General features: G+C 40.4%; 1 protein-coding gene across 11 annotated transcripts in view; it reads left to right on the forward strand.

Moving 5' to 3' along the window:
• Nucleotides 1-430: 430 nt before the first annotated feature.
• ITSN2 (intersectin 2) overlaps nt 431-26,643 on the forward strand; it is a 171,205-nt gene continuing 144,992 nt past the window's right edge. For 7 of the 11 annotated variants that reach the window (XM_035273049.3, XM_035273054.3, XM_078349821.1 and 4 more), the window contains exon 1: nt 845-1,076. The gene's annotated coding sequence lies outside the window, so the exon portion shown is untranslated. Of the gene's footprint in view, nt 595-844; nt 1,077-1,587; nt 1,817-26,643 lie in introns of those variants that run through there. The other 4 variants (XM_035273051.3, XM_078349823.1, XM_078349820.1 and 1 more) reach the window with 3 other exon arrangements.

Genomic DNA, 26,643 nt, shown 5'->3' on the forward strand with positions numbered 1-26,643 from the left:
AAAATCTTGAGTCTTACATTTGGTTATGTTCATTAGGAAATACTAACTCCTACCTCACCCCAATCAAAAGAAAGCCTTTCCCTTAAAGGAGAGCCTGGTGAAGGGCAAGACCAGGAACTGGGAGGGGAGAAAAAGGAGACACATTCTGAGTTTGAGCTAAAACTGTTCCTTGGCTATGGGGTGGGGAAGAAAGTTGAGCTTTGGCGCTCTCTGGGCACAGAGTCTTCCTGCTGCTCCTGGGAGTGTGAATAGGGTAGAGGGTGCTCCCCGGGGACGCTCTGCGTGTGTCAGGAGGAGGGCAAAGGTTAGTGAATGGATGACCCTCAGGTATGATGAAGTCCTTCAGATCCCAGAGAAGGGTTGAAGAGGCAATAGAACCTCCTTCCCACCTTCCACCCCCCAATTCCCAGAGAACTCGTGCCCCCAGATCAGTGGAGCAAATTTCGGCGAGTGCGAAGGTTCCAGGGAAAGCCCCGTGTGGGTGCAACAGGGATGTGCCAGGCACTGCTTGGCACTTTCCAAAACCCCGGGGTCTGTCGTGGCAGGAAAAGCACCACCCAAGCTTAGCATGTCACCTCAGGGAGGAGGAGCCAGGTGGGTCTCCGCAGCTCCAGGAAGGGCTGCCAGGTCTGGGGCTTCGGGGCTTCCCCGAGGGCAGAGAGGAGCACTTCGGGCCCTAGCGATTCCGAGCCGACCTTCAGGGATCAGTGCTCCGGAACTCCGGGGGCGAGGAGCCACGCCCGGGCAGTTTCGGGCTCCCGAGGGTGGGGAGTCGGTGCCCGGCAGCGGGCGGGCCGTCTGCTGCCCGGCCCGGCGCCTACCTCCCCGCCCCCCGGCTTCCTGCGGAGGCCGCGGCCGCCATGTTGTTGTGGGGCTGAGGCGGCGCCCGCGGAGCCCAAGCGGCCGTGACAGGCTACGCAACAGGTTCGCTGGCGGCGGCCTGACGACCAAGCCGGCTGCAGCGGCGGCGACGGCGGCAGAGCAGGGTCTCCCAGCGCCTGCCCGCTCCCAGGTTGCTGGTGCCGAGGAGCGCGAAGTCGCGCTGTGACGTGAGGGAGGAGCGGCGAAGGCGCCAGGTGGGTGAAGCTGCTCGCGGGGCTGCCGCAAGGCGAAGGGCAGGTGCGGACGCTGCGCCCGCCGCCTCGAGGCTCCGCGGGTTGGGCTGAGGCGGCTGCGCGCTCCGCACGACGGGGACGGGTCCTCCGGAGTACGGAAGGCCCCCGAGCTAGGCCCCTAGCGGGCTCGGCGGCGGCGGGCGGAAGCCTCTGGCCCCGGGTTCCTTCCCTTGCCGCCGGGCCGGGGCGGACGCCGAGGGGGCCTGGGCTGGGCTTCCCCTTCCTTGCGGCCGAACCCCGGCCCCCGGTCGCGGCCTCGTCTGGCAGGTGGCGGACGCCGGCGAGGGTCGGGGGCGGCGTGGCCCCTAGCTTTTGGGGTGCGAGCAGAAGAGAGCTCTGGGGGCACCCGCACGTCTCCTCGGGGACCCATTTTATTTTCGCGGAGTTGGTTTTCCTTGCTGGCAAGGGTTGGTGCGGAATGTCAGGTGAGCCGCATCCCGGTGCGTCAAAGTAGCCCGAGTCACGAGAGGCCAGTGGGCGGATGCTTGGCGTCCACGGCTCGCGTTCCGCGGGAGTTGGAAATGTTAAAATTTACCTTCAGCGTTATTGACTTCCAGGGTATACAGGAAGCACCGAGCGATATAATTTCTCAGGACAGATAAAGTTTATTGCTTTTTGTTTGTTTTAAAGACGTCTGCATGTGCATAGCGAATGGGTAAACCGAGGCTGAAACTGCAGATGGCTTTGCATTCTGTAGAAAGGTAATCCATTGGGATTTATTAATTATGCCCTTTGTCGCTCCAGAATTACCAATGGCAAGTGTGCTTTGTTTGAAACTTGTGTTAATAATGAAATAGGAATATTTTTTGATAGAGCCACCCCTTTATGATGGGAATTGTTAGCAGAGAAATAACTTGCTGTGCTTCACGCTTCTGGTTTGTTTCACTAGTGTTTGCTTGCTTACTCAGAAATAGGCAAGGTGTGACTTGAACTTTTGTGTTTGTTAGTCAGCTCAGTTTAGGTAGCATAAGCTCTTGTAGGTTAAAGCTTCTTAAGAGTTTCAAAAAATTAATTGCCTCTCTCTCTGTGCTAGTTTGCTATATTGTTAATCAGTGATAAAACCCAAAACCTACCTAGAAACATCAGATAAAACATTTACGTGAATTAATGACATCCCTCAAAATTTAAAGATACTGACAACTCTGATGTGTTCACCTTTAGGTTTTTTTGGCCGTGCCTGTGATGCTCTTGTAATTTAAAAAGTAAAGTGGATGTATTTTATGTTTTTGAAAATGTGGAAGAATGTGCATTGTAGTATTAATAAGTAGTTGAAAAGCTTGCATTTTTTCACCCTTCCATGCATTGATAACTATTCCCTGTGCTCACCTTTATAATAATGACAGGTAAACTCGTCGGAGAAAACTTGACCTGTACAGAACTATTGAGCAGGGAGGTACCATTGTTCAGTACATCTCAAGGCTAAAATCTTGATCTCTCCTGAATATGAGGAGGTGTGTTAGGCGTGTTCTGGGGATTGGATTAATAGTGTTACAAAATTGGTATTTTCACAAAAATAGCATGTACCCCAACCATAAGTCAAACTCGGCAGCTTTCAGCAAGCTTTTCTTTTTTCTTTTAAAAAATCATTTTACCTTATATAGTCAGTATATCTTTTTTTAAAAGTAGAAAATTCCTTATGAAACCTTAGGATTTTTAGTTTTAATGTATTGTAGAGTGTCACAAATGTCCATCTTCAATAAGACAAAAGGGTCACATATTGGCTGTATCCTTCAACTATACTTTCTTCAGTATTAAAATATGTTTACCATGGTTGTCATTTATCAAAACTGTAACTGCATGTTAAACTCTGTGCTGTTTTACATAATCATTTAAAGCTTACTAAGACCCTAGGAGTAATTATTATTCTCTCATCAAAAAGATAAGTGAAATGTAACCTGAAGTTTAACTGACAACTCTAGGTCTCTGAGCTAGTAAGTACAATAGCCAGATAGCCAGGTTTCAAGCCAAGATCCTTTTAACTTCAGCACCTGGGCCTTATCTGGTATAGTCATCTTGGTTCATAACTTTTAAAAAGAGTTATATGGGCCTGGTGCAGTGGCTCATACCTGTAATCCCAGCACTTTGGGAGGCCAAGGTGGGTGGATCACGAGGTCAGGAGTTCGAGACCAGCCTGGCCAATATGGTGAAACCCCCATCTCTACTTAAAAAAAAAAACAAACCCAAAAAATTAGTTGGGCATGGTGGTGCACCCCTGTAGTCCCAGCTATTCAGGAGGCTAAGGCAGGAGAATCACTTGAACCCTGGAGGTGGGGGTTGCAGTGAGCTGAGATCGTACCACTGCACTCCAGCCTAGGCAACAGAGTGAGACTCCGTCTCAAAAAAGAAAAAAAAAGTTATATGGTTCAGTAAAAAATACTTGTTGGTAAATGAGTGAGAGTACATATTAGTACTCATTAAGTAGCATTTTTATGTATTAAATTTAACTTGTAAAATGTTTATATTAACAAGTTCCAGAAATGATTCAGAATAAACAAGTTACATTACCAAAAATGTGATATATTTATTACTATCTAACAGTACATTTTCTTTTTCTTTTTTTGGATTCTAGTTTTTTTAGTTTCCTTATTTATGGAAAAAAATTTGTGGAAAAACGATTTTTGAAGAAGGCAGACTTGGGTGCCGATTTTTTCCCTTTATTTCTTCGAAAAAAAAAAATACGGGATACATGTACAGAACGTGCATGTTTGTTACATAGTTATATGTGTGCCATGCTGGTTTGCTGCACCTATTGACCCAACCTCTAAGTTCCCTCCCCTCACTTCCCACCCTGAAACAGGCCCTGGTGTGTGTTGTTCCCCTCTCTGTGTCCATGTGTTCTCAGTGTTCAACTCCCACTTATGCATGAGAACATGAGGTGTTTGGTTTTCTGTTCATGTGTTAGTTTGCTGAGGATAATGGCTTCCAGCTTCATACATGTCCCTGCAAAGAATATGATTTCATTCCTTTTTATGGCTACATAGTATTCCATGGTGTATATGTATCACATTTTCTTTATCCAGTTTATCATTGATGGGCATTTGGGTTGGTTCCCTGTGTTTGCTATTGTAAATAGTGCCACAATAAACATACCTGTGAATTGTGTCTTTATAGTAGAATGACTTATATTCCTTTGCATGTATACTCAGTAATGAGATTGTTGCGTCAAATGGTATTTCTGGTTCTAGATCCTTGAGGAATCACCATACTGTCTTCCACAATGGTTGAACCAATTTACATTCCCACCAACAGTGTTAAAATGTTCTTCTATTTTGCCACAGCCTCACCAGCAGCTATTGTTTCTTGACTTTTTAATAATCACCATTCTGACTGGTGTGAGATGGTATCTCTCATTGTGGTTTCGATTTGCATTTGTTGAGCTTTTTTTCATATGTTTGTTGGCCGTGAAAATGTCTTAGAGAAGTGTCTGTTTATATCCTTTGCCTACTTTTTGGTGGGGTTGTTTTTTTCTTGTAAATATGTTTAAGTTCCTTGTGAATTCTGGATATTAGACTTTTGTCAGATGGGTAGATCGCAAAAATGTTTTCCTATTCTGTAGGTTGCCTGTTCATTCTGATGATAGTTTCTTTTGCTCTGCAGAAGCTTTAGGTCCCATTTGTCAACTTTGGCTTTTGCTGCAATTGCTTTTGGCATTTTTATCATGAAGTCTTTGCCCATGCTTATGTCCTGAATGATATTGCCTAGGTTTTCTTCTAGGGTTTTATGGTTTTGGATTTTACATTTAAGTCTTTTAATTCATCTCGAATTAACTTTTCTATAGTGTGTAAGGAAGGGGTCCAGTTTCAGTTTTCTGCATGTGGCTATCCTGTTTTTCCCAACACCATTTACTGAATAGAAGATGCTTTCCCCATTTTTTTTTTTTTTGTCAGGTTTGTCGAAGATCAGATGGTTGTACAGGTGTGATGTTATTTCTGAGGTCTCTGTTCTGTTCCATTGGCCCATTGGCCTCTATGTCTGTTTTGGTTACTGTGTGCTGATTGTTAAAGACAGGATTCCAAGTATGAAGTAGAAAAATAAGAATGTTTACAATTAGTTCTGTAAGTGGATAGATCTAAAGTTGAAGGTACATCAGAAATACTGTATTTTTTACTTGAGTTCATTTTTTTGATTTTGCAGAGCTGTAGAGCACAGACACTAATGTTAGAGTTCTCTTGAGTAAAGTGTGAATATAGGTATTCTTGAGGAGGAGAAACTAAACTGGTCTTAAAGGATATGACAGCAAAGAGAAAGTGGGAGAGGAAGGGAGGAAACCGAACAGAGTTAGGACAGTTAATAGATCAAGAATTATATATTTTCACAGCTCCAGGAGGGCAGCATATTTCATTTGCAGAATGTATAGTATTGTTTTGAGAGGTTCACTCAAAATATAATTTCATAGCTGCATCAGGACATTAAATGATTTATTTACTTGTGTAGCCAGCAGAGGATTATGACAGACATTTAGTGGATTAGGGGACTGTTACCAGATGCTAAACACTCGTTTTATTTAACCAACTGTTTCATGTTCTTTGGATCATTTTCTTCGTGAATGCATATTCATTTTAGATAAAGTTTATGTGGTTGTAATAAAAATTTCATTTATTTTTATCATAACTATAGAGTAAAAGAGTATAGCCTCTGAACTTAGACCTCCTGCTACCAGCTCTGACACCAAATAACTGTATGATTTTGGGCAAGTTACTTTAATTCTCTTTAGCTTCTGTCTCCTCATCTGTAAAACGAGGAAATATTACCAGCTCCTACTATTGTTACATGTAACATAAAATGCTTAGCACAGTGACTTCTGCCTAGTGTAAGTGCCTAATGTTACCCCTTATTTTAACTTGATTCAGTGACAAATTTCAAACTAACCTAACATAGTCCTTATTTTGATCTTTGTTTTACCCAGTGACTGGAAAGTAAATTAGCCTTTTTGCCCTTAATTTTTAATCTTACTATCAGAATAATCTATATAAGAAGGCTGGAAAGTAGGGTAGAACAGACCCGCAGTCCCACTGGGCTCAATTTCCAAATTTGTTTTTAACATTCCCAAGGGGCCTATGAAAATGTTTAGTGAGGCCTCCTTTAAAGTGTGATTTATCTTGGGCCAGCCCCGCAGTTGGTGATGTCCCTGGGCCTGAGACCCTTCCAGGATGAGCGTGGTGATGGTATCAGTGCTAACAAGGTAACCATGATAACTTGTAATGGCTTGTAGTGTATGGCTTGGCACTTAGTAAATATTGATGATTGATGGCTGCTGTTTTAATTTTCATAATGATAAATATGCACATTTATATAAAAATGTAAGTTTTAAGTTGTAAGAATATAAGGAGTTTTCATGTTATTACGTGATCTCACTGAACTTGATCACAAAATAGCTTTATTGAGATTTAATTCACATATATGAATTTGATTTTAAGTGGAAGCATGATACTTAGTATATTCCTTTATTTTTGGACATTGATTTTGTAGTTTTTTTTCAATGATTACTAATGCTGCTAAGCTTTGTAATTAAAGCATTTCCCACATTTCCTGTTATTTTCTTATGACAGATTCTCAGAAGTGAAATTATTGATTTATAGGATAAGAATGTTGGTAGGAGTCTTGGTATATGTTTTCAGAGTGCCTTCTGAAGAGTTATAACAGTATGCACTCCCATGGACTATGACCGCAAGCACCCAGTTTCGTTCATCTTTGCCAGTCCTGGGTGTTAGCCAGTGTTTTGTTTTGTTTTTGAGACAGGGTCTGGCTCTGTTGCCCAGGCTGGAGTGCAGTGGCAGGATCTCAGCTTACTGCCATCTCAGCTCATTGCAGCCTCCTTCTCCTGGGCTCAAGCCATCCTCCGACCTGAGCCTCCCATTGGGATCAACTAATTTTTTTGTAGTTTTTATTGAGACCACGTTTCCCAGGCTGGTCTCGACCTCCTGAGCTCAAACAAATCGCCCCCCCCTCAGCCTCCCAAAGCGCTGGGATTACAGGCATGAACCACTGTGCCTAGCCTCGTTTTCTTCATTATTAAAGATTTTAACATTTATTAGCTACTTTTATTTCTTCTTTCATAGATTATTAGAGGTCTTAGTGTTTTCGTTATCTATTTTAATAACCCTGTGTACATTAAAAATATTAACTGCTGATCATGTGTTACGATTTTTCCTCATTTCTTTACGTTTTAAGTTTGTTTTCAAAGAAGTATTAAATATTTATTATATAGATTATATAGAATTTGTTTATTCTTTCTTTTGTTTTCTTGTATGGCTTCAAAACTTAAAAGTTGTCTTTGTTTCAAAGAGGTGATATTTTACTTGAAAGTGAAGCATCTATCTGAAATTTTTTTCCTCTGTACTTTTAATTCATGTCAAGTAAATAGTTTTGCTGTTATATTTATTTAGTCTTGATATGAGACAGATAACTATAGGCTAAATAGTCAGCTCCCCTCAGTACCTCTTATACGGATACAGGCTGAGTCACAAGCTATTCTTAGGTGTTTTTATTCCCCTTTATGTGGGTGAATTGTTTTGTTCAGAGTTGTTGACTATTCTTTGAAAATTGGTTTAATTTAAATCTTCAATAGAATTTGAGTACTAACTAATTTCAGTATTAGTTTACTCTTCCTGTTCTTCTATGCCTCCTGCCTTATTGGTTGATTCTTTGAAGGCTAAACTCAACATTTATAAAAATCAGAGCTTATAATTTGTGCTTAAAAATCTAAAGAAGCTGGGCGTGGTAGCTCATGCCTGTAATCCCAGCACTTTGGGAGGCTGAGGCGGGTGGATCACCTGAGGTTAGGAGTTCAAGACCAGCCTGGCCAACATGACGAAAGCCTGTCTCTACTAAAAACACAAAAATTAGCCGGGAATGGCGGTGGGAGTCTGAGGCAGGAGAATCGCTTTAACCTAGGAGGTGGAGGTTGCACTGAGCTGAGATCACACCATTGTACTCTAGCCTGGGCAACAAGAATGAAACTCCAGCTTAAAAAAAAAATCTAAACTGAAGTTGCTAAATTGCAGAACTAGAATTAAGAACTAAGTTTGTATAGAGAAGTTATCTTTGAGGATTTAGGTCTTAATGCTTTGTATATTTGGACTTAAGCCTCTAGAAATTATAATAACTTTTTTTCTCAAATATTGGTTAAAGTGAGAAAAACATGTCCTTTTATTAATAATTGGAAAAACTCCAATTTGTTTCAGTAAAACAAATTAATGATTCTAATGAAAATAATGTTGAAATAATTGCAATCATCATCATTTACGGGAATCTTCTATGTGCCAGATGTTTTCTAGACGTGATATCTAAGCCTTAAAATAACCCGGCATTTAGGTACAATTACAGTAGTACTTGCTTGTCTGCAAGGAATACATTCCAAAACCCCTAGGGGAGGCCTGAAACCATGGATAATACAGAACCCTGTATACACTGACACTATGTTTCTTTCTGTATATACGTACCTATGATAAAGTTTAATTTATAAATTAGGCACAGTAAGAGATTAATAACTAATAATAAAATCGAACAATTATAACAATGTACTGTTAACAATTTCAGAGATATGAAACTTGTTCTTACAGTAGGTCTTAGCAACCTCAGCATACAAATTTTTCCTTTCCATATTAAGTTGAGAACTTTCACCTTTTCACTTAAAGGAAGTGGCCTCTCCTTGGCATATTCGAATTACCAGCATCACTACTCTTGCACTTTGGGGTCATTACTAAGTAAAATAAGGGTTACTTGAACACAAGCACTGTGATACTGTGATAGTCAATCTGCTAAGTGAGACAGCTACTAAATGACTGATGGGCAGGCAGTGTAGACACAGTGGATACCCTGGACAAAGGTATCCCTGGATAAAGGGATGACTTTTGTCCTGGTTGGGATGGAGGAGGGCAATACAAGATTTTACCAGGATACTCAGGATGGTGCACAATTAAAAATTTATGGTTATTTCTGGAATTTTCCATTTTATATTTTGAGACCATGGTTGACCACAGGTAACTGAAACTTCAGAAAATGAAACTTCAGAAAGTTAAGGGGGTCTATTGTATCCACATTACTAGGTTAGGAAATTGAAGCTCTGTCATGTGGAAGTTCACAAAGCTAGGAAGTACTCGCATTGGGATTCAAACTCAAGTTGCTGAGTTTTCTTCTGTGCAGTTGAAAGAATGCTAACCCGTGCTTATTTTATTATTATTGTTTTTTAGACAGAGTCTTGCTCTGTCACCCAGACAGGAGTGCAGTGGCACGATCTTGGGTCACTGCAATCTTTGCCTCCCAGGTTCAATCAATTCTCCTGCCTCAGTTTCTGGAGTAGCTGGGATTGCAGGTGCCCACCACCATGCCCAGCTAAGTTTATATTTTTAGTAGAGATGAGGTTTCACCATGTTGGCCAGGCTGGTCTTGAACTCCTGACCTCGTGATCCACCCACATCAGCCTCCCAAAGTGCTGAGATTACAGGCGTGAGCCACCACGCCCCGCCTAACCTGTGCTTATTAAATAATATTTTAGTGCCTACCATGTGGCTGACTGCTGGGCACTAGGTATATGAAGTTGAAGAGCCATTCAGAGGAGCTCATGGTCTAATAGAAGTAGGGCAGGCATGGAAACAAAGTAACAATGCTAGCTGGTATGTAGTTTAATGAGATAATACAAGACAAAATGGGATGGTGGCAAAGGAAGCTATCATTAGTGGAAGTGTTACTCAGAAGGTAGGTAGTTCCACAGGTGCAGAGAGAGGGGGCATGGGAATAAAATCAAATGGAGGTGGAGGTGGGGAGATATTTCAGCTCTGGAAAGGTAGACAGAAGAGAGACCCTAAAATACCTTACATGCCATGTGAATGGATTTTAAAAAAACCAGCTCTGTTGTGACATATATTATAAAATTCACCCTTTTAAAATTTATAGTTCAGTGTTTTTAGTATATTCACAGACTTGTGCAACCAGTTTCACTATCTAATTTTGAACATTTTCGTCATTCTTAAAATAACCTCCTATACCCAATGGCAGTCACTTTCCATTTTCCTCAGCACCCCTAGCTCTAGGTAGCTACTAGTCTACTTTCTGTGTCTATAAAATTGCCTATCCTAAACATTTCATATAAATGGAATTATACAATATATGGTCTTTTGTGACTCACTTCTTTTAGTTACCGTAATGTTTTCAAGATTCATCAATGTTGTAGCATGGATCAGTACTTCATTCCTTTTTATGTCAAATGTACCACATTTTGTTTATTCATTCATATGTAGTTGATGGACATTTGTTTCCACTTGGTTGCTTCTACTTTTTGGATATTATGACTAATGCTGCTGTGAGAACTTGTGTACAGGTTTTGGGACATATATATATTTTCATTTATCTTGGACTCATACTTAGGGGTAGAATTGCTGACTTACATGGCAACCTATGTTTAACATTTTGAGGAACTTCTGAATTGTTTTCCAAAACAGTTGATCTATTTTATATTCCCACCAGCGATATATTTGAGTTCCAGTTTAGGAGGTTAATTTTATACTGTTGGTGAGCCATTACTTAGAGTCACAGTGGAAAAATTGTTGAAAATTATTAGCTTAAGCTGGGCACAGTGGCTCACATCCCAGCACATTAGGAGGCTGAGGTGGGTGGATCTCCTGAGGTCAGGAGTTTGAGATCAGCCTGGTCAACATGGTGAAGCCTTATCTCTACCAAAAATACAAAAAATTAGTCGGGCATGGTGGCGGGCACCTGTAATCCCAGCTACTTGGGAGGTGAGGCAGGAGGATCGCTTGAACCTAGGAGGTGGAGGTTGCAGTGAGCTGAGATTGCGCCGTTGCACTCCAGCTTAGGCAACCAGAGTGAAACTCCATCTCAAAAAAAAAAAAAAAAAGAAAATTACTGGCTTAGATTAATGCTTCCTTAATATGGTCTAAGACACACACTAGAGATCAGAAGCTTTTCCTAAGGGATAATGAACCAGAATTATAAAATGTCTCCTCTTTTCTCAGGGGCTATTGTTACTCCATTCCCATAACCTCTGATATTATGTATTACAACGGGCTACCTACTAATAATCTGAGTTATTAAGAATTGCTGAAATTAAGTATTCACAAACTAAAATTAGCGAGTTTCTAGAGCTTACTGAGGGCTGGAATTTAGTTTTCTTCTAAGAAATCTGTCAACTATACCATGCTTTGGCAGCACTAGAAAATTAGTACAATGCATGCTCACATTCAGATAGATACTGTTTTCATTGCATCAGTGGTGTTGTTTCAAAGTGGTTGTGGTTCCAATTGCTGTTATTCTTGGATTAGTATAATTGTAGAATTAATGTTACATTTATATTTTTGTGGACCATTTTGCTCTTCTGTACTTGTTACATTGCTGCAGTTCTTCAATAGGGAGTTATTTGTGTACTAGAAAATGGGAGGAGGTGAGTAGGTTGGATCTCTTGTCCTACTTAGGTGGGTGATGGTTAGATTGGTTTGGGAATGAGGCTGTGCTCTGTCTATGGAGTAGCCATTCTTTTATTCCTTTAAAAAATAGTTTGGGAATGAATGGATTACATAATTAGAAGGGTCTTTCCCACTTCATTATCTTAAAACTTTCTTTTAAGAATGAGGATTTGTGTATGTTATCATTAAACATTTAAGCTATGGGATATATGAATCCTCTGAAAGTCTACAGTTGGCTTTGGAGGTGTGAAACCTTCGGAATTATGTGCCAGATTTTGTACATTTGTGTTTTTCCAGGGAGAACAACCATGGGTTTTATCAGATTAGGAAAAAAAGAAGTCCATGACAGAACAACTGTGGGTTTTATCAGATAAGAAAAAAAGAAGACCATGATCACCCAAATTAAAGAATTCAGGTTGATGAAAAGAATTTGTAAATTCATGGTTTGGAATATTCGGGGGAAGTGAGACCTTGCTTTGGTTAGGTGTTGCTGTCAGTGAAGGATGTTTTCTGGGTATGCTGTTGGTTTTAGTATAACAAATTCGGTGTTAGAATAGCTCTTTTTAATTTTTTTGCTGGTAATTTTTTTTCCTGTTAGATTTTGGAGTTTGCTTTAAAAAAAAAAATCCTCGTTGCATATTGATGATGATGGTTGTTGTTGTAGAGACGGAGTCTCACTATGTTGCTCAGGCTGGTCTCAAACTCCTGAGCTCAAGTGATCGTCCTGCCTTGGCCTCCCAAAGTGCTGGGATTACAGGTGTGAGCCACTGCAACCAGCCCAAATTTATTATTATTTTATGTATGCTTTCTTGGATGACTCTTTTGATGTTATGTTCAAAAGTGCTGTTTCTGCACAGTGATAGTATGCTTTATTTGTAGTAATGGAAGTATATTGTTAATTTAAAAAAAACACTTCAAATTGGCTTGATGGTATAGAAAAATGGACGAATGCTTTTCTGCCCATTAGCCATTAGCTGCTACTTTGAATTTCTTTACTCTTCTGTTAGTGTTTTGGTTGAGATCTGAAAATACCAATCACAGATAAAAGTTATTCACATGCAGGCCCTTATGGGGTATGGCATCAGCTTGGATGCCAGGCTCTTTCTGCCTCTGCAGTAGGATGTATTCATAGGAGTGTACATTTCCTCTGTAGTTTTTAGCACTGGATGTAGCATGGCTGGATTTGAGATGAAATGGTAATTTCAGTTAAATGCTTTTAGTAAAAGAGACTTGTTACTTATTATCATTTATAATAAACTAAAAAATAGACAAGGCTGGCTGGGTGCAGTGGCTCACATCTGTAATCCTAGCACTTTGGGAGGCTGAGGCGGGTGGATCACTTGAGTTCAGGAGTTTAAGACCAGCCTGGCCAACATGGTGAAACCTTGTCTTTACTAAAAATACAAAAAATTAGTTGAGCGGGGTGGCGGGTACCTGTAATCCCAGCTACTTGGGAGGCTGAGGCAGGAGAATCGCTTGAACTTGGGAGGTGGAGGTTGCAGTGAGCTGAGATCGTGCCACTGCACTCCAGCCTGGGCAACAGATTAAGACTCCATCTCAAAACAAAACAAAAAAAACAAAAACAAAGGCAAGGCTCTAAGTGCTTGGCTGTTGGGTTATAAAATGGCACTGCTGATATTGATATGAATTGAAATTGATAGTATTAGGCCAGGTGCAGTGGCTCATGCCTGTAATCCTAGAACTTTGGGAGGCCAAGGCAAGTGGATCACCTGAGGTCAGGAGTTTGAGACCAGCCTGGCCAACATGGGGAAACTAAAAATAACAAAAATTAGCCAGGTGTGGTGGCGGGCATCCATAAACCCATCTACCTGGAAGGCTGAGGCAGGAGAATCGCTTGAACCTGGGAGGCGGAGGTTGCAGTGAGCCAAGATCATGCCACTGCACTCCATCCTGGGTAACAGTGAGACTCTGTCTCAAAAAAAAAAAAAGGAAAAGGAAGAAAGAAATTCATAGTATTTGAAAAACTAGTTTTAAGCTTGTAAGTTTACCACAGACTTCTCTTTACTGAAGAGTAAGAGCTTTACTAAGATCTTAATATTTGTTTTTTACTTTTACTTTTGGTTTATTTCTATAGATATAAGGTCTCACTGTCATCCAGCTGGAGTTCAGTTGCATGTTCATAGCTCACCGTAACCGTGAACTCTTGGGCTCAAGTGATCCTCCTACCTCAGTCTCCTGAGTAGCTGGGACTACAGATGCACACTACCCACCACACCCAGCTCATTTTAAAATTATCTGTAGAGATGGGGTCTCATGTGTTCCCAGGTTGGTCTTGACCTCCCAGCTTCAAATGATCCTCCCACACTGGCCTCCCAAAACACTAGAATTGCAAGCATTAACCACCATGTTTAGCCTTAATTGTTTTTAATTGCTAAACATTTTGGTGTATGGTTCATATAAGATTAAAAAAAGAAAAACCCAAATTTGCATTCGTAGTCTATACAGTTCCTATTTTATTTTTTGAGATGGAGTTTTTGCTCTTGTTGCCCAGGGTGGAGTGCAATGGTGTGATCTCAGGTCACTGAAACCTTTGCTTCCTGGGTTCAAGTGATTCTCCTGCCTCAGCCTCCTGAATAGCTGGGATTTCAGGCATGTGCCACCATGCCTGGCTAATTTTGTATTTTTAGAGAGATGGGGATTTCTCCATGTTGGTCAGGCTGGTCTTGAACTCCCAACCTCAGGTGATCTGCCTGCCTTGGCCTCCCAAAGTGCTATGATTACAGGTATGAGCCACCATGCCCGGCCTTTAATTCGTATTTTTTTAAAATTTATGTTATATAATAAACACTTTTAATTTCCTATAGACTTGAAATTATCATTTAAAGGTAAATATTCTGAGTGAATATAACTTAAATTTTTGCTTCTTTCTCTATTTTTAGATAAATTAGCTTATTTATATTTTTCCTAATATTGATAAAACTATACTGTGCATCCTTGCAATCTATTTTCCTTCTTTATTTTCTTAAGATAAATTTCTGTACGGATCAAGTGGATATTTTGTTCTTAATGAATGTGGCCAAAATTAGAGGCACATGTTTACTCTACCTGTACTCTTCTACTTCTGAGGTATTTGCTTTTTATAAAATTGATAGACTTTATTATTTTTTGAACAGTTTTAAATTTACAGAAAAATGAAGCAGATAGAATGAGTTCCCATATATCCTTTTATGCACCCCATACATAGTTTCCTTTATTATTAATATTTTACATCAGGATGGTACATTTGTTAGAAATAATGAATCAATATTGATTTATTATTAACCGAAGTCTATGCATTATTTCAGTTTCCTTAGTGTTTACTTAACGTACTTGTTAAGTTCCAAGTTACCACATTTCATTTAGCTGTCATGACTCCTTAGACTCCTCTTGGTTGTGACAGTTCCTTACACTTTCTTTGTTTTTGATGACTTTTTTTGACAGTTTTGAGACTTTACTGGATAGATACTATAGGAGATATATAAATATATTGTAGGCATATTGGAATTTGATGATTTGTCATGCTTGGACTAGGTTAATGAATTTTTGGGAGGAAGATCACAAAGGCAAAGTGCTACTTTCATTTTATCAAGAGCACTTACTGTCTGCATGCTTTATGACTGTTGATGTTGACCTTAATCACCTGGCTGAAGTAGGATTTTTCAAGTTTTTTCTCTCTGTTAATCCCTCGCCCTCCTTTTTGTGCTGTACTCGACCTTTTTTTTTTAGACAGAGTCTTGCTTTGTCGCCGGCGCCAGGCTGGAGTGCAGTGGAGCGATCTTGGCTCACCGCAACCTCAGCCTCCTGGGTTCAAGCAATTCTCCTGCCTCAGCTTCCCAAATAGCTGGGACTACAGGTGTGTACCACCACACCCAGCTAATTTTTGTATTTTTTTTTTTTTAGTAAAGACTGGGTTTCACCATGTTGGCCAGGATGGTCTCAATCTCTTGACCTCGTGATCTGCCTGCCTCGGCCTCCCAAAGTGCTGGGATTACAGGCGTGAGCCACCGTGCCTGGCCTGTACTCTACGCTTCTGCCTTTCCATCTTTATATGCTGGGATACAGTCTTAGGGGTCATAGAGATAAGTAGGTAGACATGGCTAGATACTGCAAGTGGTGATGGTAAAAGTGTAGAGCAAACAATTTGGACTCATATCCATTTCTTCACTCCAAAATAAAATCCATGTAGATCAAATATCTACATAAAACCCCTAAATCACAGAGCTACTAGAATAAAGTATAGGACAATTTTCTGGTATAAAACCTTGTATGACACAAGCCTTTCTTTGTATGACAAGACACTCACTAATCATAAAGGAAAGATTGATAAGTTTAAATCATATAATGAAAGATAACCTAAAGTTAAAAGGCAAACAAGCTAGATTAAAAGCATTTATAGCATATGTTATACGTAAAAGCTTACTATCTATAAATGTATCTGTTATAATGCGTAGAAAAAGATCTGTGGTTACTGGTCGTGTTGTTAACATTGGGTATTTTAAGAGTCTGATTGGGAATGGTGGTCAAAAGAAATTTGCTTTATTTGTATGTTTTAAGTTTTTGACAATGAGAATATAAATATATTACATGTATATTAAAAAATAAATTTTGATCTATCCTGTTGAATGTTATGTAGTATTAAAAAGAATATGGTATTTCTGACGGGTATTATCTTAGAAGAAGGTTAAGACACTGTAAAATACATATGGGTATATATACATTTATACAATACGTAAAAATAGGCTGTGAGAATGTATGTCAAATGGCTAATACGGTTATCTTGGAAATGGTACTGTGAGTGGGGTAATCAAGAGTGACTGTCATGTTTTGTTCTTCGTAATTGTACGTAATTTGAAGCCTTTGCTTTTGAATTATTTGTACAATAGAAATAAAAATATAGGGAAACAAAAGGATGAAATGGGGGAAATATGCACTCTCACATATAAAGATGCTATAGAACTATTCTATACAGTACCCTTTAGCAATTTGTAGTTAATCAGCACTTGAAATGTGGCTAGTTCTATATTGAGAAGTACTCTTAAGTGTATAGTAAGTGTAAAATCTGCAGTTTGAAGACTTAGTACAAAAATGTAAAATGTTTTAAGAATTTTTATACTGATCATATATTGAGATAATATTTAGATATAAGCTAAATAAAATATATTAACACAGATTTTACCTGTTTATTTTTACTTTTTATTTTTTTATTTTTGAGATGGAGTCTTACTCTGTTATCCAGGTTAGAGTGCACTGGTGTGATCTGGGCTCACTGCAACCTCTGCCGTCTCCCAGGTTTAAGCAATTCTCCTGCCTCAGCCTTCCAAGTAGCTGGGATTACAGGTACCCGCTACCACACCCAGCTAATTTTTATATTTTTAGTAGAGATGGGGTTTTAGCCATGTTGGCCAGGCTGGTCTTGAACTCCTGACCTCAAGTGATCCACCTCGAAGCCTCCCAAAGTGTTGGAATTACAGGCGTGAGCCACCACACCTGGCCTATTTTTACTTTTTAAAATGTGGCTACTAGAACATTTAAAATTACATATGTAGTCTGTGTTGTATTTTCATTGAACAGCATGCTATAGAAAATGGGCAAAATAGGCTGGGCGCGATGACTCATGCCTGTAATTCCAGCACTTTGGGAGACCAAGGCAGGTGGATCATTGGAGGTCAGGAGTTCTAGACCAGCCTGACCAACATGGTGAAACCTTATCTCTACTAAAAATACAGAATTGGCCAGCTGTGGTTGTGCATGCCTGTAATCCCAGCTGCTTGGGAGGCTGAGGCAGGAGAATTGCTTGAACCTGGGAGGTGGAGGTTGAGGTGAGACTGCGCCACCGCACTACAGCCTGGGCGACAGAGTGAAACTCCATCTCAGAAAAAAAAAAAGAAAATAGGCAAAATAATGAATAGGTAATTCATAGGAGAAATATACATGATAAATATATGAAAGATGTTGAGTTACCTAATCAGAGAAATGAAATTAAAAACAAAATTTGCCATTCAAGTTGGCAATATATAAAATAATTGTTTATACCAGATATTGGCAAGATTGTACAGAAACAAGTATGTTTACATACCAATAGGAATATAAAATGATACTATTAATACATTTTTGGAAAGCAACTTGATACCCAGTAATTCTCCTTCTAGAAGTATTGTCCTACCTAAATACTCAGTATATACATGAGGATGTTCAAAGTAGTATGATTTGTTAAGCAAAAAACTGGAAACCATCTTAATGTCTACCAATGGAAGATAGCTAAAATAAATTCTGGTACATCCATATAATAAAATGCTGTACACTGATTTAAAAGGATATGATTGATGTACTATATATTGCTATTGAAGGATATCTATATGTATAGTAAAAATATACTATTAATTGACTAGCATAATTTTATTTGGGTTTGTAAAATAACATGTTTGTTTATAATGCATGAAATAAATCTGGAGAAACAAATACCAAACTGTTTACTGTGGTAGTCAGGACTGGGTCTTCAGGTTCCCCCTACTCCCCTGTCTGTACTGTCTGCTCAGTAAATTTTTTGTGTTTGAGATTTTTGTGGGGCATGTACTTATAAATAACATTTGTTTGGAGAGGAAAGCTTAATTAATGGAAATAATGTTTGTGTAAAATTGCTTAAAGGAAATGGAGTATATTACTGGTATAAGTACTCTATAATATCTTTCTAAATTAAGTCAGAGTTAGAGGGTTGTTTCTCTAACCCCCATCTTATTGGTATTATGCTCTCAGCCTGTATTGAGAGACTTTATAGGTAAAGTCCAATTTAGGCTGTTTGGTAATATCTACTAAAATTACTATGTTCATATGCTGTAACCTGCTACTTACTTCCACTTCTAGAATTTATTTTTGGAAGCACATACCTGTTCGCAGACCTATATTTACATACATGTATGAAGAATGTTTATTGTAGCATTAATTGTGGTTGTGAAAAGTTGGTAACATGAAAAAAGCAGAACAATGAAGTATAACTTCATTTTTGTAAAAGTGGGATTTGTTAGTGTATAAATAGGAAATATCTGGAGCAATCTATTCAGAATGGCTAATGATTATTTTCTTGGTAATCAACTTTCACTTTCTCTTATACTTTTTAAAATGTTTAATTTTTCAGGTTGTTTCAAGGATCTTGTGCTAATTGACATTTGTATCAGCTAGGCGTTAACGTAGTACTTACTTTTTTTTTTTTATCTATTGTATGGTTCCTTGCATTGTTATTAGCCTTTTTTTTTTTTTTTTCTGAGATGGGGTCTCTCACTCTCTTACCCAGGCTGGAATACAGTGGCACAATCTTGACTTACTGCAACTTCCATCTCACAGCCTTAAGCAATCCTTCTTCCATAACCTTCCAAGTAGTTGGAACCACAGGCTCATGCCACCATTCCTGGCTAAGTTTTTTGTATTTTTGGTAGAGACAGGGTTTCGCCATGTTGCCCAGGCTTGTCTTGAACTTCTGAGCTGAAGGTGATCCACCTGCCTCAGCCTCCCAAGTGCTAGGATTACAGGCATGAGCCACTGCGCCAAGCCAGCCCTTCACTGTTTCATGTGAATAAGTATTCTATTTTTCCAGACCACTAGTTACTCTGCTTTTGCTGGCTCCGTAACCTCTGCTTAGACTGTTTTCCTTCACATTCATTCATTTTAACAAATGTTTTGATGTGTAGAGCCTAAGCTAATTTGAATGCAAGTTGAAATGCACATATCTGGTTGAGTCATGGGAACTGATTTGCATGTATCTTTCTCTTTTTTGGCTTGAAGAGGAGAGAAATTTTTGCTTAGACACTTGAGGGCCCAGGAGATTGAGTAGTCCATCTCTGGCTCTGCCCTTTGGACTGTTGTCTGAGCCTAAAGAAGTGAGACAAAGAAAGCTTGCTTTGGGAGGCTGCAGTGGGAGGATTGCTTGAGCTCAGGAGTTCGAGACCAGCCTGGGCAACACAGGGAGATCGCATCTCTATACAACATTTTTAAAAATTTGCTGGGTTTAGCAGCATGCTTCTGCTAAAATTTAAAAAATTTGCTGGGTCCCAGCCGCTTGAAAAGCTGAGGTAGGAGAATCACTTGAGCCTGGGAGGATGCGGCTGCAGTGAGCCATGATTATGCCACTGCATTCCAGCCTGGACAACATTGACTGTCTCAAAAAGGTATATATCTAAAAAAGAAAAGAAAAATTGTAAAAAAAAAATCTGTACTTTTTCAACTGCTCTTTCTTCTGCGTCTAAATTTATATATGCCTTCATTCATTCTTATTGCCCTTCCTGAATTTTATTCTCAGAGCCAGGAATATCTGTCCCAGGTTCCAACTTCGTGTTCTAGAGCTGTCTACTACTTCTTTTTCTGGCCCTAACTTGGGTTAGGTAACTTCTTTTCCATCTCCTTTTTGTAAATTAAATCTATCTTTCTTTTTTTGTTTAAAAATAGTTTTGTTCTGTCACCTAAGAAGTAAAGCCTTATAATAACTTTGCCTTCCTTTCTTAATCTTATCTTTTCTTCTATTTATTTATTTATTTTGAGATGGAGTTTCACTCTTGTTGCCCGGGCTGGAGTGCAGTGCGCAATCAGCTCACCACATCCTCTGCCTCCCAGGTTCAAGTGACTCTCCTACCTCAGCCTCCTGAGTAGCTAGGATTACAGGCATGTGCCACCACTCCTGGCTAATTTTATATTTTTTAGTACAGACGGGTTTCTCCGTTTTGGTCAGGCTGGTCTCAAACTCCTGACCTCAGGTGATCTGCCCACCTTGGCCTCCCAAAGTGCTGGGATTACAGGCGTGAGCCACCCCACCTGGGTTCTCCTATTTATTTTTTGGGAGGAAATCTTGCTCTGTTGTCTGGAGCTATCTTGGCTCCCTGCAACCTCCACTTTCCAGGTTGAAGCTATTATTCTCCTGCCTTACAGGCACTACCTACCACGTCCGACTAATTTTTGTATTTTCAGTAGAGATAGGGTTTCACCATGTTGACCAGACCGGTCTCCTGACTTCAAGCGATCTGCCTGTCTTGGCCTCCCAAAGTGCTGGGATTATAGGCATGAGCCACCGCACCCTGCCAAGTACATTCAACTTAATACTGTGTTTTAAATACTGGCTCTCCGTGACTTAACACAGTGAGGTCCAAAATCAATAGCATGACTTACTGTTTTTCTTAAATTGTGTGATCTTGGTTACTTTCTTTATCTCTTTGGCTTCTATTTGTTTTTTTACATTATTTTGTTTTAGAGACACTGTCTCACTTTTTCACCCAAGCTGGAATGCAGTGGTGCAATAGCTCATTGTAACCTTGACTCCTGGGATCAAATGATCCTTTCGTCTCAGCCTCCTGAGTAGCTAGAACTACAGGTTTGTGCCACCATACCCAACTAATTTTTTAATTTTTTGTAGAGAAAGAGTTTCCCTGTGTTGCCCAGGCTAGTCTTGAGCTCCTGGGCTCAAGTGATCTTCCCTCTTTGGCCTCCTGAAGTTCCAGGATTGCAGGCCTGAGCCACGAACCACAACTGACCTATTTAGTTGTTTCTAAAATGAAGAGTATGGAATTCAGTATGTTGTCATTTATTTCTTAAAAAAAAAATCAGATGAAATCTTATGGAGACGTCTCAATATATAGCCCAAAAGCAGAGCTACTCTCATTGAAGTTGGTATCCCTTCTAACCTTCCCCCTTTCCTCCCTACCCCACCTTTGTTATACCTCCTTTAAACTTTTAGAACTCCAAGGAGCATAATTTGAAGACTCCTGGGTTTCTTAAGGTCTCTTTTAACTCTTTCTTTTGAGACAGAATCTCACTCTATTGCCCAGGCTGGAGTGCAGTGGCGCAATCTCAGATCACTGCAACCTTTGCCTCCCAATTTCAAGCAATCTTCCCACCTCAGCCTCCTGAGTAGCTGGGACTACCACACCTAGCTAATTTTTGTATTTTTTTGTAGAGATGGGGTTTTGTTGTGTTGCCCAGGACTCAAACAATCTGCCTGCCTTGGCCTCCTAAAGTGGTGGGATTACAGTTGTGAGCCATCACACCTGGCCTCTTGTGTCTCTTAAGATGAAATTATTTCTTTGAAATTATATAACTCTCAAATCACACAGTTTTTGAATAGGAGTAGTTTTGTTGTTATATTGGCTCTTGTGCTTTCCTTCTTTTAACTAGTCCTTCTCTCAGGTCCAGAAACTTCCTTTTTTTTTTTTTTTTTTTGAGATGGAGTCTTACTCTTGTCACCAGGCTGGAGTACAGTGGAGTCGCTCACTGCAACCTCCACCTGGGTTCAAGCGATTCTTCCGCCTCAGCCTCCCGAGTAGCTGGGACCACAGGTACGTGCCACCACGCCCGGCTAATTTTTGTATTTTTAGTAGAGACAGGGTTTCACCATGGCCAGGATGATCTCAATCTCTTGACCTCGTGATCTGCCCGCCTCGGCCTCCCAAAGTGTTGGGATTACAGGCGTGAGCCCCCATGCCTGGCCGAAACTTCCTTTCTTTATAACAGAGCCTATCTGCACACTGTACAATGTCATTCACTCCAAGGATACTTGGAGGTCACTCAGTTTGCCACTGATCTCATGTTAGATAATTCTTACACAAATATTACCTCCTTGATTACGTGTACCTTACTTTGATTTACCTCTCAAGTATTGTTTGTTCTGTTTTCTGAGTTCTTATGACATTCCCCAAATCCCTTTCTTATTATTTTTGTAAAGATGGGGATCTTGCTATGTTGTCTGGGCTGGTTTTGAACTCCTGGCCTCATCAGTTCTCCTTCCAACAACTTCATCTCTCAAGTTGTTTGGATTATAGCTGTGAGCCACCACACCTGGCCAAATCCCTTTATTATAATGACCGTTCATCTTTGATGAATAAATGAATGGTAGAATGAAATAATGAATGCATAGGTAGGGAATGTATTCTGTAAATTTCATCTTCCTGCAGAAACTATAAAGTAGTAGGTAATTTTGCTCCAGCCCTTCTTGTGTTGATGAAAAGGACCAAATCCTCTAAAATATTTGAAGAGATTTATTCCGAACCAAATATGAATGACAAGACCTGTGACACAGCCTTCAGGAGGTCCTGAGAACATGTGCCTAAGGTGGTTGGGTACAGCCTGTTTTTATACATTTTAGGGAGATAAGAGACTTCAATTAGATACATTTAAGAAATACATTGGTTCTGTCCAGAAAGGTGGAACAATTTGAAGAGGGAGTGGGCTTCCAGTTTATAGGTAGATTTAAAAATTTTCTGGTTGACAATTGGTTGAGTTTATCTAAAGACCTGGGATCAATAGAAAGGAAAAGACTGGGTTATGATGACAAGAAGTTATAAAGACCAAAGTGTTTTCTTTTCTTTTTTTGAGATGGAGTCTCACTTTGTTGCCCAGTCTGGAATGCAGTGGCATGATCTCGGCTCACTGCAACATCTGCCTCCCGAGTTCAAGTGATTATCCTGCCTCAGCCTCCCGATTAGCTGGGACTACCAGTGTGTGCCACCACGCCCGGCTATTTTTTTTGTATTTTTAGTAGAGACGGGGTTTCACTGTGTTAACCAGGATGGTCTTAATCTCCTGAGCTCGTGATTCACCTGCCTTGGCCTCCCAGAGTGCTGGGATTACAGGCGTGAGATGAAGCCTCTGAGTAGCAGACTTCTGAGAGGCTAGATTGTAAATGCTTCTTATCAGGCTCTAAGTTTGTGTTGATGTTAATGCCAAGAGAGGTTTAATGAGGCATGTTTGATTTCCCACTTCTCATCATGGCCTGAACCAGCCTCAGATTAAACTTTTAACAGTGCAAGAAGGAAGTCCATCAGATGGTTGGGGGGGCCTTGGAATTTTATTTTTGGTTTACATTCATATAGAACTGACCTTGATCTCCTTGGGAACTAAATGAGGCAGGAACATTTTTCTCAACTAATCAGTAAGTATAGTTTGGAAGTTGGCTGTGTGTACCTGGTACATGCTGGGAGTGGCAGAGACACTAGAGAATTTTATAAAATACACCTGAAGGAAGCCGGGCGCGTTGGTGCACACCAGTAGTCCCAGCTACTCGGGAGGCTGAGGCGGCAGGAGGATCTCTTGAGCTCAGGAGTCCAGCCTGGGTAAGGTAGTAATGCCATGTCTCTTAAAAGAAAAAAATAAAAATTAAAAAAAAGCCAGGTGTGGTGGCTTACACCTGTAATCTGAGCACTTTCGGAGGCTGAGGTAGGCAGATCACAAGGTCAGGAATTTGAGATCAGCCTGGCCAGCATGGTGAAACCCCCATCTCTACTAAAAATACAAAAAATTAGCTGGGCATAGTGATGTGCGCCTGTAATCCCAGCTACTCGGGAGGCTGAGGCAGGAGAATCACTTGAACCCAGGAGGCGGATGTTGCAGTGAGCTGAGATCACACCACTGCACTCCAGCCTGGGCTGTAGATCGAGACTGTGTCTTCCCACTCCCACCTCCAAAAATACACACACACACACACACACACACACACACACTCTCTCTCTCTCTCTCTCTCTCTCTCTCTCTCTCTCTTTTTCTCTCTCTCTCTCTCTGTAGGAAATTGATGATTGTGCTTTTGAATGTCAGACTATTAGTCAAATTTATTTAATAAAAATGATTCAAAATATTGAATCATGAAGTAATGACAAAACCCGAGCCACCTTCTTCACTCTCAATAAAAAAACTTTCAGAATTCAATGGGAAATAAATCTTTCCTAAAAGTGTATTCAAAACAAAGAAAAGCTAAGTTACAGGAGAGCCATCTTACACAACTCTGATTTCTGCAGGGTTTAATGGAAGTAGGTTGGAGCCTGTTCTGCTTCCTATTGGTTTCTTTTCTGTATATTCATTTCATCATTGCTTCTTCCTGCTTGTCTTATTCACTTCTCTTTTTTTGGTGTCTCAACCATATTATTTACCCAATTCATTTATTCAGCAAATATTTATCAAGTGTTTTCTCTGGAAGATCTGGTTTAGAAATGAGGCATATGGAAGTAAATAAAAATGGTCTCTGCCCAGGACATGTGAAACAGGCAATTGTGAAATTGAAATACAGTGTGATAAATGAGTTTATAGTGGTGTAAACAAGTGTATGGACACACATAGGAGATAGTGACTAACTGCCTGGGAAGATAGAAGTCTTTCAAATTTGAATTGGGAATTGAAGAATGAGAAGAAAGTGATGACCATGACAAAGGGAGCAACTCTTTGTGAAGGAGTAGAGGAGAGGAAAAAAAGTCACTGTTTCAAAACAGGTTGGTATACTTAGGACTTATGAAAATGGAAAGTGCTTAGAGAATGTGATAAAGTGTGAGATACTAAAGAGGGTCATATTTCATATTAAGAAGTTTGGACTTTAACTTGTAATCAGTGGAAGATTTTCTAAGCAGGAAAGGGACATTAATGAGTGCTTTACGAAAAAACTAGTAGCCATGTGGAAGGGTCTGAGGCAAGAACATTTATTTCGCTCGTATTCATACTGTACAATTAATAAATATCCCAGGTGATATGAGTGGGCAAGTTGGAAAACTTTTAAAAACACTGGGCCAGGCGCAGTGGCTCATGCCTGTAATCCCAGCACTTTGGGAGGCTGAGGTGGGTGGATCACCTGAGGTCAGGAGTTCGAGACCAGCCTGGGCAACATGGAGAAACCCCATCTCTACTAAAAATACAAAAATTAGCCAGCCATAGTGGCAGACCCTGTAATCCCAACTACTCGGGAGGCTGAGACATGAGAAGCACTTGAACTCGAGAGGTGGAGGTTGCAGTGAGCCAAGATCACACTACTGCACTCCAGCCTGGGGAATAGAGCAACTCTCTCTCTCAGGGGAAAAAAAAAGAGGACTATGGGCACAGTGGGTCTCGCTTGTAATCCCAGCACTTTGGGAGGCCAAGGTGGGAGGTTCACTTGAGCCCAGGAGTTGGAGACCAGCCTGGGAAATGTAGTGAGGTCTCATCTCTACAAAAAAATTAAAAAATTAGCCTAGCATGGTTGAAAAAATTAAAAAATTAGCCTAGCCTAGTAGTTCCAGCTACTCAGGAGGCTGAGGTGGGCAGATTGCTTGAGCCCAGGTGGTAGAGATTTCAGTAAGCCGAGATAGCACCACTGTATTCCAGCCTGCATGGCAGAGTGATACCCTGTCTTAAAACAACCAGAGCACTGAACATGTACATCAGAGATGTGGTTTCTGAGACCTTTGCTACTAACCTGTGATCTTTTACGAGTCTGTAGTTTTCCCATCTTGAAAATTGAGGGTTTTAGACTAAATAATAATTGTAATTATTATTATTTTTTTTTGAGACGGAGTTTTGCTCTTGTTGCCCAGGCTGCTGGAGTGCAGTGGTGCAATCTCAGCTCACTGCAACCTCTGCCTCCCAGGTTCAAGTGATTCTCCTGCCTCAGCCTCCCAAGTAGTTGGTATTACAGGCATGTGCCACCATGCCTGGCTAATTTTAGTATTTTTAGTAGAGACACGGTTTCTCCATGTTGGTCAGGCTGGTCTTGAACTGCTGACCTCAGGTGATCTGCCCACCTTGGCCTCCCAAAGTACTGGGATTACAGGGGTGAGCCACCTCTCCTGGCCATGTAATTCTTTCTGTAACTGTCCTTCTTAACAAACAAAAACCTCAACTTGTGTCATGCAAGGTGGCTCACGCCTGTAATCCCAGCACTTTGGGAAGTTGAGACAAGCAGATCACCTGAGGTCAGGAGTTGGAGACCAGCCTGGCCAACATGGCAAAACCCCATCTCTCCTAAAAATAAGAAAAGTAGCCAGGTGTGGTGGCATGTGCTTGTAGTCCCAGCTACGTGGGAGGCTGAGGCAGGAGAATCACTTGAACCCAGGATGTAGAGGTTGCAGTGAGCCGAGATTGTGCCACTGCACCCCAGCCTGGGCAACAGAACAAGACTTTGTCTCAAAAACAAAACAGAACCCTCAACCTTAATTAAGTGACTTTTCACTTATAATGGCTATCACTTTTTTTTCCTGAGGCTTACCCACCCTTTGTAAAAGAAGGATTTCCTGCTTTTGTTCTAGCATTTCTACTTTTTTCTGTGTGAATATATTTTCTACATTGTCCGAAGTACGTTTGGCAATTACTCCAAATTGCATCTGAATCATATTAAATTG

The sequence above is a fragment of the Callithrix jacchus genome, chromosome 14 (genome assembly GCF_049354715.1).
Source record: "Callithrix jacchus isolate 240 chromosome 14, calJac240_pri, whole genome shotgun sequence".
NCBI lineage: Eukaryota > Metazoa > Chordata > Mammalia > Primates > Cebidae > Callithrix > Callithrix jacchus.